We start from the raw sequence: 12,908 nt of genomic DNA on the forward strand, positions 1-12,908 counted from the left end.
AATTGATCAGTGTTCAGTTTATCAAGGCCTATCCACTGTGCCAACTTATAACTAAATCTGAGGGGGGTGCGATGGGGAGGTTCCCTTGTGAGCACTATGGTACTTAACGTCTAAGGTCATCAGTCCCCTAGCGCTTAGAACTACTTAAACCCAAGTAACCTAAGGACATCACACACATCCGTGCCTGAGGCAGGATTCGAACCTGAAGCGCTTAGAACCGCTCGGCCACTCCGGCCGGCCGAATCATAGGTGGTGATGAGACGTGGGTCTACTGTTGAGACGAAGGTTTAAGGTCCTCCAAGACCTAAAAAATAAAATAAAAAAATAAAAACTAAGATCTCGTTGGGTCAGGTTAAATGTCAAAGTAATGCTGATAGTTTTTCTTTGACTTTAAAGGACTAGTTCATCATGAATTCGTGCCACATAGACAAACTGTTAATCGATGGTACTGGCGGGACGTGTTGCGACGCCTGCGAGAAAATGTGAGAAGGAAGCTGCCGGAAATTTGGCGAGACAGTTCGTGGTTGTTGCATCACGATAACGCACTCGCACATTCATCCCTGTATGTGCATGACTATTGCACAATTAACGACATCACTGTGCTGCCTCATCCTCTGTACTCTCCAGACCTGGGCCCTACGGACTTGTTTTTTCCAAATTTGGAAACCCCGTCGAAAGGACGAAGATTTGCAACAGTAGACGAGACAAAAGAAAATTCACAGACGGAGCTTCGCGCGATCCAGCAAGAGGCGTACTAAGACTGCTTCCGGGAGTGGAAACGACGTTGGGAGCGTGTATGAATTGTGGAGGACAGTATTTCGAAAGGACGAAGATTTGCAACAGTAGACGAGACAAAAGAAAATTCACAGACGGAGCTTCGCGCGATCCAGCAAGAGGCGTACTAAGACTGCTTCCGGGAGTGGAAACGACGTTGGGAGCGTGTATGAATTGTGGAGGACAGTATTTCGAAAGAGACCATGCACAATAATTAAAAAGTAAGCGTAGAAAAATTTCGTGGAGAAAGATTCGGAATTTTTTGAACACACACTTCGTATGTTCAGGTGCCGGCAGACCCGCCGTTACCGAGCCGCACTGCATCTCGGCCCTCCTGCCAACAACACCGCGCACAAGCCGGCAACCTCCGCCGAGGAAACCAGTAAAGGCACAGTATAGTTGATCCACATCGACCAGCAGCAGGAAAAACCACCTGACGGGTCGGCTAACAGACAGGCGCAACCCCGAGAACAGATCAGCGCTGACCAGCTCCACACTCAAGTTGAATAGGAGAGCTTGGCTCCCGCCACAAAGAGAGTAACGCCTGTGTTATCAGGTCCGGCTCCCAGCAAGGAGAAAGTCGCGACAGGAGCGCAAGTACGACGTCACTTTGTGATTCAACACCAGGTGACAGAGCCATTCCAAAAGAGACAACGTCCTCTAAAAATAAACGAGCAGTTCGGAAGCAGAGCTAAGAAGAGATCCAAGTGCTCGGAAGGAAACTGCCAGCAGAAGATGCTGATGAAAAACACTTCAGAAGAGGTTGCCACTTGAAGAGAGGAGAAAAGTCAATCTCAACCACAAGAGCAGCCAGTCCAAATGAATGTCGACAGCCCCTCAGGGGAACCAACGGAAACTACAAAACCGGATGTGTCTGAGACTACCACTCCATGTTCGGAGGACGTTGATCAGAATTAGAAGCTTCTGAGATGACGCAAGCGGACAAGACAGCGACAATAAACATCAACAGTACTGTTCTGTTTGAGGCTTCCCCGCCGTAGCAACTGCTTCATTGGTTCATGGGCGGCCCGTCGAATAATGTTGTGGAACCTGCAAATATCTGATAGAAATATTATGCAGCTTCCACAACATTATACGACGCGACGTCCGTGAGTGAATGAAGCATCAATGGTTGGTTGTGTTGGGGAAGGAGACCAGACAGCGAGGTCATCGGTCTCATCGGATTAGGGAAGGACAGGGAAGGACGTCGGCCGTGCCCTTTGAAAGGAAGCATCCCGGCATTTGCCTGGAGCGATTTAGGGAAATCACGGAAAACCTAAATCAGGATGGCCGGGCGCGCGATTGAACCGTCGTCCTCCCGAATGCGATTCCAGTGTCTAACCACTGCGCCACCTAGCTCGGTAAGCATCAATGGCATTGTATCTAACATAAAGTGGAGAACTCTACGGGATTACTTGTACGCTGCAGTCATCGATGCAGCCAAGCTACAGAAAATGGTTTTAAGCAAAACAGCAGTTATCACGGGATATGAATCAATTGTGAACCTAGGGTACGAATGTGGGACGGCCGTAGTATATAAAGCAGGCATATGATACGAAGCTGAAACTATATTTCATTCTGAACGAGAAATACGGCGAAGTTACATGATTTCCTTTTGGTCAAGATGTAAGCCGCAACCGGGTCCGATGGCAGACGTACTAAAAGCGAGTTTTTTAGAGAAGAAATAACAAGGCTATTAACGAATGTCACAGTTAACATCATTTTAGGTGGGGCTTTTAATTGCGTTTTGAGTAGAGAAGATCGGTGCCACAAATTTAACTTTTGGGAGGAATCACATGTTTTAACCAGTGGACTAGAACTGGCAGATATTTGGATCCATCTTCGTCCACTAGCACAAGAATACACATATGTGTGCAAGACCTCTGCTAGTGCCGGCCGGGGTGGCCGTGCGGTTCTAGGCGCTACAATCTGGAACCGCGTGACCGCTACGGTCGCAGGTTCGAATCCTGCCTCGGGCATGGATGTGTGTGATGTCCTTAGGTTAGTTCGGTTCAAGTAGTTCTAAGTCTAGGGGACTGATGACCTCAGGTGCCAAGTACCTTAGTGCTTAGAGCCATTTGAACCATCTGAACTCTGAACAATAAAAACTAAACAATTACGAGTAGGACTTAATTATGTATATGGATGATGATAATAATACTAATAATAATAATAATAATAATAATTTCCTGTCGCTCAATGGCGTGGTGTAAATTTTTCTATTGCATGTCTCTTTGCGAGACCCTAACCTAACCCAGCTATCCAACCGGGGGAAAGAGAACTTAAAGTTTAACATGGACTCCGAACCTTGTGTTGTTTCTATCAACTCCTCTCATTGTTGAGAGGTATAGGCTACGTTAAAATGAATGCTGAAAAATCTGTGTCCAACTGAGATTCGATCCTGCAAACTCTCGGTTTCCAGGCACGTGCTTCACCACTATAGCATCAGGTCTGATACGTATATACAGGGTGCTAGGGGTGCAAGTGCACGTATTTCTATTGGTGATCAGGGATAGGTTGCCAGGTATCTTCAGGTCATTAACGCTTATTTTCTCCTGGACAGTATGTCAGTTGTTGGAGTGTGGACGAGTGGACTCAAATCGGTTAGTCTAGACTGACAGGTTTAGTCCTCTTAGTGGTTCAGTTACAGCTGTGCAGATAAAATTAGGTCGTAAAGTTTGTGACGTGTTTGTGGAAAGGCTGACGCAGAGAAAAATAACCAACACTGTCATGTGTGTACGTATTAAGATAAAATTTTTTAAAATATCTACATTTATGCAGGTTAGCACCCTGTATACACATACATACACTCATGTTGAGAAAAAAAAACCAGAACACTTCTCAGTTCAACTAAATACCTATACCTGGCGATTACAGTTATAAACAATTTAAACTTACACGATCACATTGATAATGCGGTGGGGCAGGAAAACCAAACACATAGCTTTATTGGCGAAATGTTTAGGAGATGCGACAGGTCTACTAAAGTCACTACCTAGACTACACTTCCAGAAGGAAATTTTCACTCTGCAGTGGAGTGTGCGCTGATATGAAACTTCCAGACTGGTTAAAACTGGTTACCGTACCGAGACTCGAACTCGGGACCTTTCCTTTTCACAGGCAAGTGCTCCGCCATCTGAGCTACCCAAGCACGGTGCAGGACCCGTTCTCACAGCTGCTTACACTATACTTGTACATGCTCTTCTGGGGTGCCGCAGCGCGGTTTTGGATTCTCACCAGGCAGGATTGACGAAGGACATCGAAAAGGTCTGAAGAAGGGCGGCTCGTTTTGCACTATCGCGAAATGGGGGTGAGAGAGTCGCGGGTATGATAAGCGACTTGGGGTGGCAATCATTAAAACCAAGGCATTTATCGTTGAGGCGAGATCTTTTCACGAAATTTCAACTACCGACTTTCTCCTCTGAGTGCGAAAATATTTTATTGTCGCCAACCTACACAGGGGGAAGTGATCATAGCAATAAAATAAAAGAAATCAGAGCTCGCGGGGAAAGATTCAAGTGCTAGTTTTTCCCGTGCGCTGTTCGCGAGTGTAACGGTAGAGAAATAATCTGAAAGTGGCTTGCACAGGATAGACTAGCAGGGGCAGCAGCGTTACACCAGTCTAGGGACTCAATATGACCGCAGCAACATCAGCAAGTACAAGAGTATTAAGAATTTGGCAGAGTGGAATCGACAACACCTATGGAACACGCGAGTTGTAGCGAGGCACACGGCAAGTGCTAGGCGAAAAAGTGTACACATTCTGCTTTTAACCTGTCCATGCTTGCCTGTTAGCCAGCAGGCAAGCTCCCACACGTTATCAGCAGAACGGGTAGGCTATTTTACTCCCGCCCATGCCATGCACTAAAGTGTGAATTGCAAAGTAGTCATGTAGATGTTGTAGACCCTGGCGTCGTGGTCAGAAAAATTGTCGTGTGGCGCAGAAAAGAAGATTCCAAACTGTTGCAGCAGTGTCAGAGAATTCTATTGTCTGCAGCGTTTACATAAACAGAAGTTGGGCTTTGATCGACCAAAGCTGGAGATCGAACCATAAATCAGCGATTGCATTCCCAAAGTGTCTACCACTGCTAATTTCACTACCGTAGGATAAAATTCTCTCTCCTAGCCCCATGCAGCGTGCGATGGGATGCTCGTATTTCCACCATCTGATCTTATTGCCTTCCAGGTGGCCGTACGCCACTATCGTAGACTTTTCAGTTTCTGTTCACTGTAGCGTTAGGGCAGCGTGCGGTTTGTGAGACACAAGTAATTTACATCACATTCAAGTGGTACGGTGTGAACACCACGTTCATTAACACCAACCTCCTCTACCACGGAACGTACCACTGCAGTGGTCGAAACACTGGCCTAACACCAACACCTAAAATCGAAGTGTAGCCTGATCTTTGAGAGGAAACAATCTCTGAACGTGGCATAGCTACACCAAGGAACTACTAACAGAAGGTCTCGGACCCATCCTGCTTTATCCATGAAACAACTTTTCATAAAGATCGCCAACCTGACACTGACCAGCGTGACAACGTGTCAGTCATAAGTTTGACACAACTGAAGCCTGGCCTGTAGAAATCTGATTGCTCCCAGCGAAGTATCAAGATGCGATCACTGAAATGGGAGCAGACGAAACTAAAAAATTCCTTTTAAGCTAAAATCGGCTCTCTATAACACATTCGGCAATCACAGCGAAGGAATAGTCTCTGGACGGGAGTTCAAAGATATGAAGGACACAACGTTTTGTCAGAATACAACACTCCCAATTCCAAGAAAGCAGTGCGATTCGTTCCCTCTTTAACGTACTTCGCTGAGTCCGCTTCCTAGGCCAGAACCTCTTAAACCTGCCAGCTCCCTGATCAGAAATCAAACTGCTGCCAAATAATAACGCCAGTTCGGGTAAAATCGCCACGCATTCTAGTCTCAGACTTAGAAGTACCGTTCAACTTTAGCCTGCTACAGCACAACTGCGCAGCCAAATCATGCCCCTTTTCGCCAAAGTGAATATGCCATCTATGGAACTCGTCACTTTCGGTAACAAGTCAAGTCCTGTTCCCGCTGGAAATGTCCTCTTCTCTCAGTCAGCGACCAGCTGCAACCATGGGTCCAAATTTGTGTGTATTTAGGCCTCTAGTAGTAGCTGTGGCACAGAATGGTTGACTTCTCTTTCTCCGAAGGACGTTCTCATTGATTAGGTTGCATTCTGTACTAATAACGACTGCGCCACGGTCCCTCGCAATCGAACTTTTGCAAAACCAACGACTATTAAAGCTCCTATGAAGTCACAAAAAAAAAATCTCTGAATACTGGGTGTACAATGAAAGTTTTCTCCGACTGGAGAAAATGCCTCCCCACTGCTGAAGGCTGCTCACAAAAGGGTGCGCACGTGCGTCTCCAGACCGGGCGGGGACGTGCGTATAACGACGAGGTGGCCGAGTGGTTGCCGGCACGGTAACTCAGCGTGTTCGGTCAGAGGGTTAGCTGCCCTCTGTAATAAAAAAAAAACTGAGTTAATGGATCAAACAACGAACTGAAACGGGCGTCTTGCGACGCCCGCACCGAGAACATGAAACGAAAAAAAAGTGGTTAAGGCGTTGGACTGCTAATCCAATGTGCTCTGCACGCGTGGGTTCGAATCCCATCCTCGTCGGACGTTTTTATTTGTCTACACTGTGCTGAGAGTTCATGACTACGAAGTTGAATCGGAATTTGCAACTTATGAGTTACAACCACGTAGATGATCAGTAGCATTGACGGAATAAGCGCTGAAAACGTATTGCAAAGAAACAACAAGACGACAGAGACTAACAAGGATTTTAATGGATAAAAGACAAAAGCGTTGGCCTCATATTACGACATGACTCGTTGCTGAAAACCGCAGATGAAGGGATGGTGGAATGAAAAAATCGCTGATGCAGAGTATAGCAGGAACGGTGAACTGAAGAGAATCGAAGGCAAGCGATGACAGTTACATCAGTCCAACCTCAGTTATGATGATCAGAATAACAGAAGAGTGAATGAAACGCTCCAAGAAAACCAGGAGTTCAAACACGAATGGTGAACAGTCTGAAAGAAAAAGTTCGGAATATAAAAATGCGCTTATGTTTCGTAAATGAATTGGCAGAGCGACCTCCAAACCAGATGAGATGAAACGCGAATGCCAACAAATTGTAAGCAGTTTCTTATTGACAAAAAAATCACCACGTGAACTGTTTCATAATCTAAAAACAACACATATCAAAACAAAACTGTATCGTTCTAGATCCCACTGAAGATGCCTTAGAGTAAAAAAAAGCGAAACGCGTCTGAGAGAAATAAATTACCGTTCCAGCACCAAAAGACGCTTTTATTTACAAAACCAGTATTTCTGCGCTTGCTGAGGAGGATGGCCACACAAACAAATCTGAAGTAAAAATATTAAGATTTAACGTCCTATCGACGTCGGCTTCATCAGAGATGAAGTACGCGCGCAGATTTCAGAAACAGCGGTTGATGGAGACGTGACGGAACGAACAGGCTACTGACGTTAACACAGTAACACAAACGGCTGCCGTTTGGAGTGGTGTCGTGACTGGGGAGTATGGCCTGCTGACGAATGGCGTCGCTTTGCTTTGTGTTCAGCTAAGAACCACAGTTCTGCTGTATCCCTGACAGCATCCCTGACAGCCGTCGTTGGCGAGTTTGGTGATGACCTGGGGACAGGTCCCATACTCCCAATGTTTCCTCAACGTGTGAAGTTATATTTCGTTTCCTACTCTCTTTCTGGGAGATTCACTTCCTTTTTTGTTAGAAAAGTACGTGGTCTGTCATCCCTATTCTTCCATATATACTTCATTGCAGTGGTCTTTAGTCCTAGGGCTGGTTTGCTGCAGCCCTCACGCTGGTCTATTCTGTGCAGCACTTCTTCATTTCTGAATAACCTTTGAAACCGAAATCTATTTGAATCTTCTCACTGTAGTCGTGCCTTGGTATCCACTTCCCTCCATTACCAAACTGACGACTTCTTCATGCCTCAGGATGTGTCCTCTCAACTCATGCCTTCTTTTAGTCATGCTGTGAAATTCCTTTATTCCCCAATTCGATGAAGTACATTTTCATTAGTTACTCGGTCTACCTAATCTTCAACTTTCTTCTGTAGTATCACTTATCAAAAACTGGTATTCTCTTCTTGTCTGATCTGCTTATCGTCCGTATTTCACTTCCATACAATGCTACACACCAAACAAATTCCTTCAGAAAAGAGCTCATAACATTCATATTTATATTCCATGTTAATAAATTTCTCTTTTTAACACATTTTTGTTATGTTCTTTTCTTGTCTGTCTGCTCAATTCAAATTTTGCAATTGATTTTAGACTAACTTCTCATTGACCTGGAGATTATAAATTTTAAATATAACTGAGAACTGGATGACAATATTCTCATGGGTCTGTTCAGTAGCTGTGGGTGTGGGGGAGGGGATGGAAAAGGTGTGTAGCACCTGACATTTCGGCTGCCATTCAGGAATGGTATGTTGTGCAGGTTGTATCGGGACGTGCTCAAGGCCGTATGTGAGCGAATGTGTGTGATGAGCAGAGAGAGGGACGAAAAGGAGATGGGCAGAGAGAAGGAGGAGGAACTGTGTGCAACATAAGTGACAAATGCCAATATGGATGAAACTGTGGGTAAAAGGCTAGTACATATATTCAGAGTGTGCCAAAGAAACACCGATAAACTGTGGGGCAGGTTCCTTGCACCAAAACAAGAAAAATATGTGTAAACATTGGCTCTAAAAGGCTTACCTTAAGAAATATGAGCACTGTTTCACCTTCGATACTATGAAACGTATGTCTCCTACTGCCAGCTATCCTCCTCCAAAAATATGGAAAGCAAAGACATTGCAGTAGAAAACATCTGTTTCGTAGTACCGAAGATGAACAAGTACTCATATCCATGTTTACCAGATCGTTTTTTTTTACTTAGTTCTGTGTAAGGAACCTGTCCCTAAAGTTTGTCGGTGCTTTTTGGGACAACCTGTATACAAATATTTGTTTAAAAAATATAATCTCATCAAAATGTTATAATCCACTGAGTAACTTCACAAACATAAGACTAAAAAGCAGAAAATAATTGTTTAAATGAAAACAAATTTCTAATATAACACAGTTTTTAATTGAACTAAAAAACATAAAATACTTCCTCCTAGCCCAATACAGATTCTTAGCCAAAACATTAGTGCTGAAAAATTTGTGCTTGTCAGTATTTAATAGCTATGACAGTACTTGTAAGATTTATAACGAAAAATGGGAGCACATGAAATAGATAACAATTATGAGATGAACTATTCACACATCAGTTATGTATTGCAGGTAATCCACGTTTTTCCTTACGCTTTTCTCGAAAATTGGATTGTTCATTAATTTTTAAAAAACCGTTTTCAAAGTCACACATCGCAAGAGGCCTCTTTATGGTATTGATACCTGTATACTCCTTCAACCAGTGTGACTGAAGAAAATGGTACGAGTGACTATAATAAGGTTCATCTCCAAAGTGAGACACTGCTGGATGTTTCTGTAGTACATAACATATTGAAAGGGTCCTGTAGCCACCTTTCATTGCCAACTCTCGTAGTGGTCAAGTCGGCAAAGAGGTTTCCGCTACTTGTGAGAAATTCACCTGCGTTAGGTTGGTGGCGGAAATGGCATCCTGGGGTTTTCCGGTCCACGCGGAGCGTGGAAGACGCTGGAGAAGCGGGAGGCAGTCTGCCGCTGGTACGGGAAGCGTACACAGCTGTGCTCCAGTCGAAGAAGGGTGAGTTGGACTGACCGCGTGGCGCGTTGTCACATAGAGAGGTGAGCTTTTAGCTTTTGGTCTCGAATTTCGTCTTATAAAGATTTACTTGCTGGGTTGCAGCAGGGAATGCAAGGCTTTTGTAGACTTTCAGTTTGATTCCCAATGCAGTCTTGACTTTGATCCGTGAGAGGAACGCAGCACAAAGGAGTTGCATATGTTGAAGTGCCCTCGGTTCAGTGTGAATGTTTATGTGCCTACAACTGTGTGTGTATGCTTCTAATCTTTTCCGGATCTAGGTAATTTTTGTGTATTTGTGGATTTTCTTTGTCTCATGTGATTAAAATTTGGCCACGGTCCATAGAAGTTGTCTCCGCGGACCGAGTGGGCACGCGAGTCTGTTATGAAACGTATAGTATTTCACAAGCAATTGTACATAGTTAGCATGCAACAGCAGTCTATAGATGCACTACATCAATGTTTTAAGGAATAAATAATTTTGCCTTCAATCTTATCTTGTGTACCGATGTTACGTCGCCGTTACCTTCGCCATTTACCTTTTAGTTTTCCTTGTTGGCCCACCTATAGCGTTTCCATGTGCACAGGTGTAGTGATTAGTGTCCCTCTTTTTATCTGAAACAAATGCTCTGGAATAGATCGTGTTTTCACGAATCTTGCTGCAGGCTGCACTTACGCATGGTGTTCACGACCTATTTACTTTACTCAATATTTGATTCACGGGAAGAATGCCTGGATCATATTAATAACTACATCCCATTCTTTATCAATGACTTTACAATGAATGTTCTTTTGTGAGTTTTTCTTATTAATAAATTAAGTAATTTTCCGACTCAGTGCTACCTCTTCTTTGTCGTGTGGCTAGAGTTGGTGGCGACCCTATCTTTTATATTGATTTCAGTGTCAAATAGCATTTTCTTATTCAAAGTGCGCGTGGATCTTTTAGCTATCAGGATACATTGAAAGGGCGCTTCATGCTTCTTGCACATAGCGTCCTTTTATTCACGCCACTTACAATATCATCTCTCTTTATCCTCCCCAGCATCGTCATAAGCTTGGGGATGGAATCATTGCATGAGACTAGGTGCTCCAGACATAGTGGTAAGTCGACGTGTGTGTCATGCAAGTGGGTGGTGTAATGGGGTTCCCGCCAGCCAAATACAGAGACGAGCAGCGTCACCGGAAACAGCTGAATCCCAACGCTTGGAGTTTAGACGGCTGCCGCTCTCGTGGCAGGAGACAATGATCCAAGAAATGGCGAAGTGTCAGACAAGCTGAAAGATAGCTTCTTACAGCTCTTTGAGAGTCTATAATAGTTTACAGTCAAATATTAATGCAGATCTGGATACATCGCCAACCCAGAAAAATGAGATGCATCCAGTCGCACAACAACTATTTCAACACTTTTAGAACTACAGAATCTAATATTTCGCAGTGAATAAACATTTTCACAATGAACCTCTGAAATAGCAACTTTTAATCGCTTCACCTTCTCAGGTGATAGCATTGCACAATAGCAATCATCTCTGAAACCTACGTGTTTGTATCCATTTTATTCCTTGATTTATTGAGTCTAATCACTTTAGAACTGGAGATGTATTTCTAACACATTACGATATTCTTTAATCTATGTCCAGATCGATAGCATGATAGACAGTTTGCGTGGGAGCTGTGAGCACAAGATTTTGCAGCAGTTTTGTGCGTGAGAATTGGTAGCAAAAGATAGATGTGGGGAAGTTCGCCGCGGAAGTTCGAGAAAGGAGGAGAAGGCTACGCAGAGGCGTGCTGAGTTGGAGTCCGCAACGGCAGTGGCACGGCCAGAGGAGTGCGAATTATCCTTCCAGCCTGCCTGAACCTGTCTCCACCGCAAACATTAAAGCAGCTTGTGTCTGAAGTTTCAGGCACAAGAGTACACGTCTACTGAAGCGCAGTGGTTACACAGCACGTCAGCCTGCGTTTCCGCGTTTCCGCACGTCAGCCTGGCAAGCTTCACGGGACGCGTTCAACATGCTGCACCTGACAACAGGTTGAGCTGTCTGTCCAACCCGACTACAGTGTAGCCAGGTCACGTCTGCGTAGATAGTTTCACTGTAGCTGAGTTATCTTAACGTGGGAGCAGCAAACTTAAAGGAGGCTAAGGAGTAACTAAAAATGAAGAACATAGACCAGTCTCTAAACAGAGCCCAAGTTTCGCGTGTGAAGAGTTTTCAAGTGTTTATGACGCAGCTTCGCATAAATCGTTGGGTGTCTTGCAAGGCAGAGTGTGTTAAAAGTTAACACTCGTTCGGGAACCTCGAGTATGTTACGACATTTTTGTACGTTTGACCAGCAGTTTCCTCTCTCCATAACTTTCTTTTTAGAAAGACAAAGATTTAGTGGCTCACAAGTATGTGGAAACGTGTGCTAAGGACTTGTGGCCATTTAGCAGTATACAGGCTTTCTAAATTTAGGGCAAACATTGATTGAGATACAAAAAATATACGACTTCGTGGATATTAATCACATTCTGGAGGTACGCAATGTTGTGTGAAGAAAGCTTAGTACGAAAGAAAAGCTTCTTCTTTCATACATGTACGTTTTAGATTAACATAATATGAAAAATGAACTTCGTGTTTCCTAAAATGCATTTCGGGAATTTACAATTAATATTTTGGGCATTAGAATGAATTCAGCGAACCCGCAATTCCTAGAAAAAGTAATTAAAATTGTTATAATTGGGTCCATATTTGCCTGAAACACATTAAGGTTGTAGAAATTACACCTCCGAAACCTTACTTGACATTACACTATAAAAGACGTCTTCAGGTTCTTAGGTGCAAAGGATCTCGACTTTCAGAGATGGTTCTCCTTACTATACGAAACATGTACTAGACGTGACTTGATAGTGGTTCGAATTGACAGTAGTCAGTAGTAGTCGAAAGAGGGTGAAGTTGCAGAGGAAACGGTTCATATTGAAGTAAATAAATAAGCCCAAAATACGTCGAGAAGGAAGGAAAAAGGATAAATGAAACCCAGAATTTTCTGGATTTTATGACTCAAAAGAATATATATTGTATTGGGCGTCGTCTTGTGGTACTCAGATAAAAAATAAATGTTCGTCAACTCTCATACACTACAGTAAAAGCGTACAGAATAAACTGCTGCGTAGCGCAGCCCAGTGTGGAGACGGCCAGGCAAGCACGACTCCTGTACCCTGCTTGGATTGAGCACTGCTTGAATTGAATGGGTGTAAAGCAGCCGGCCGGGGTGGCCGAGCGGTTCTAGGTGCTACAGTCTGGAACCGCGCGACCGCTACGGTCGCAGGTTCGAATCCTGCCTCGGCCATGAATATGTGTGAT

Source organism: Schistocerca serialis, chromosome 2, assembly GCF_023864345.2.
Source record: "Schistocerca serialis cubense isolate TAMUIC-IGC-003099 chromosome 2, iqSchSeri2.2, whole genome shotgun sequence".
NCBI classification, from domain to species: domain Eukaryota; kingdom Metazoa; phylum Arthropoda; class Insecta; order Orthoptera; family Acrididae; genus Schistocerca; species Schistocerca serialis.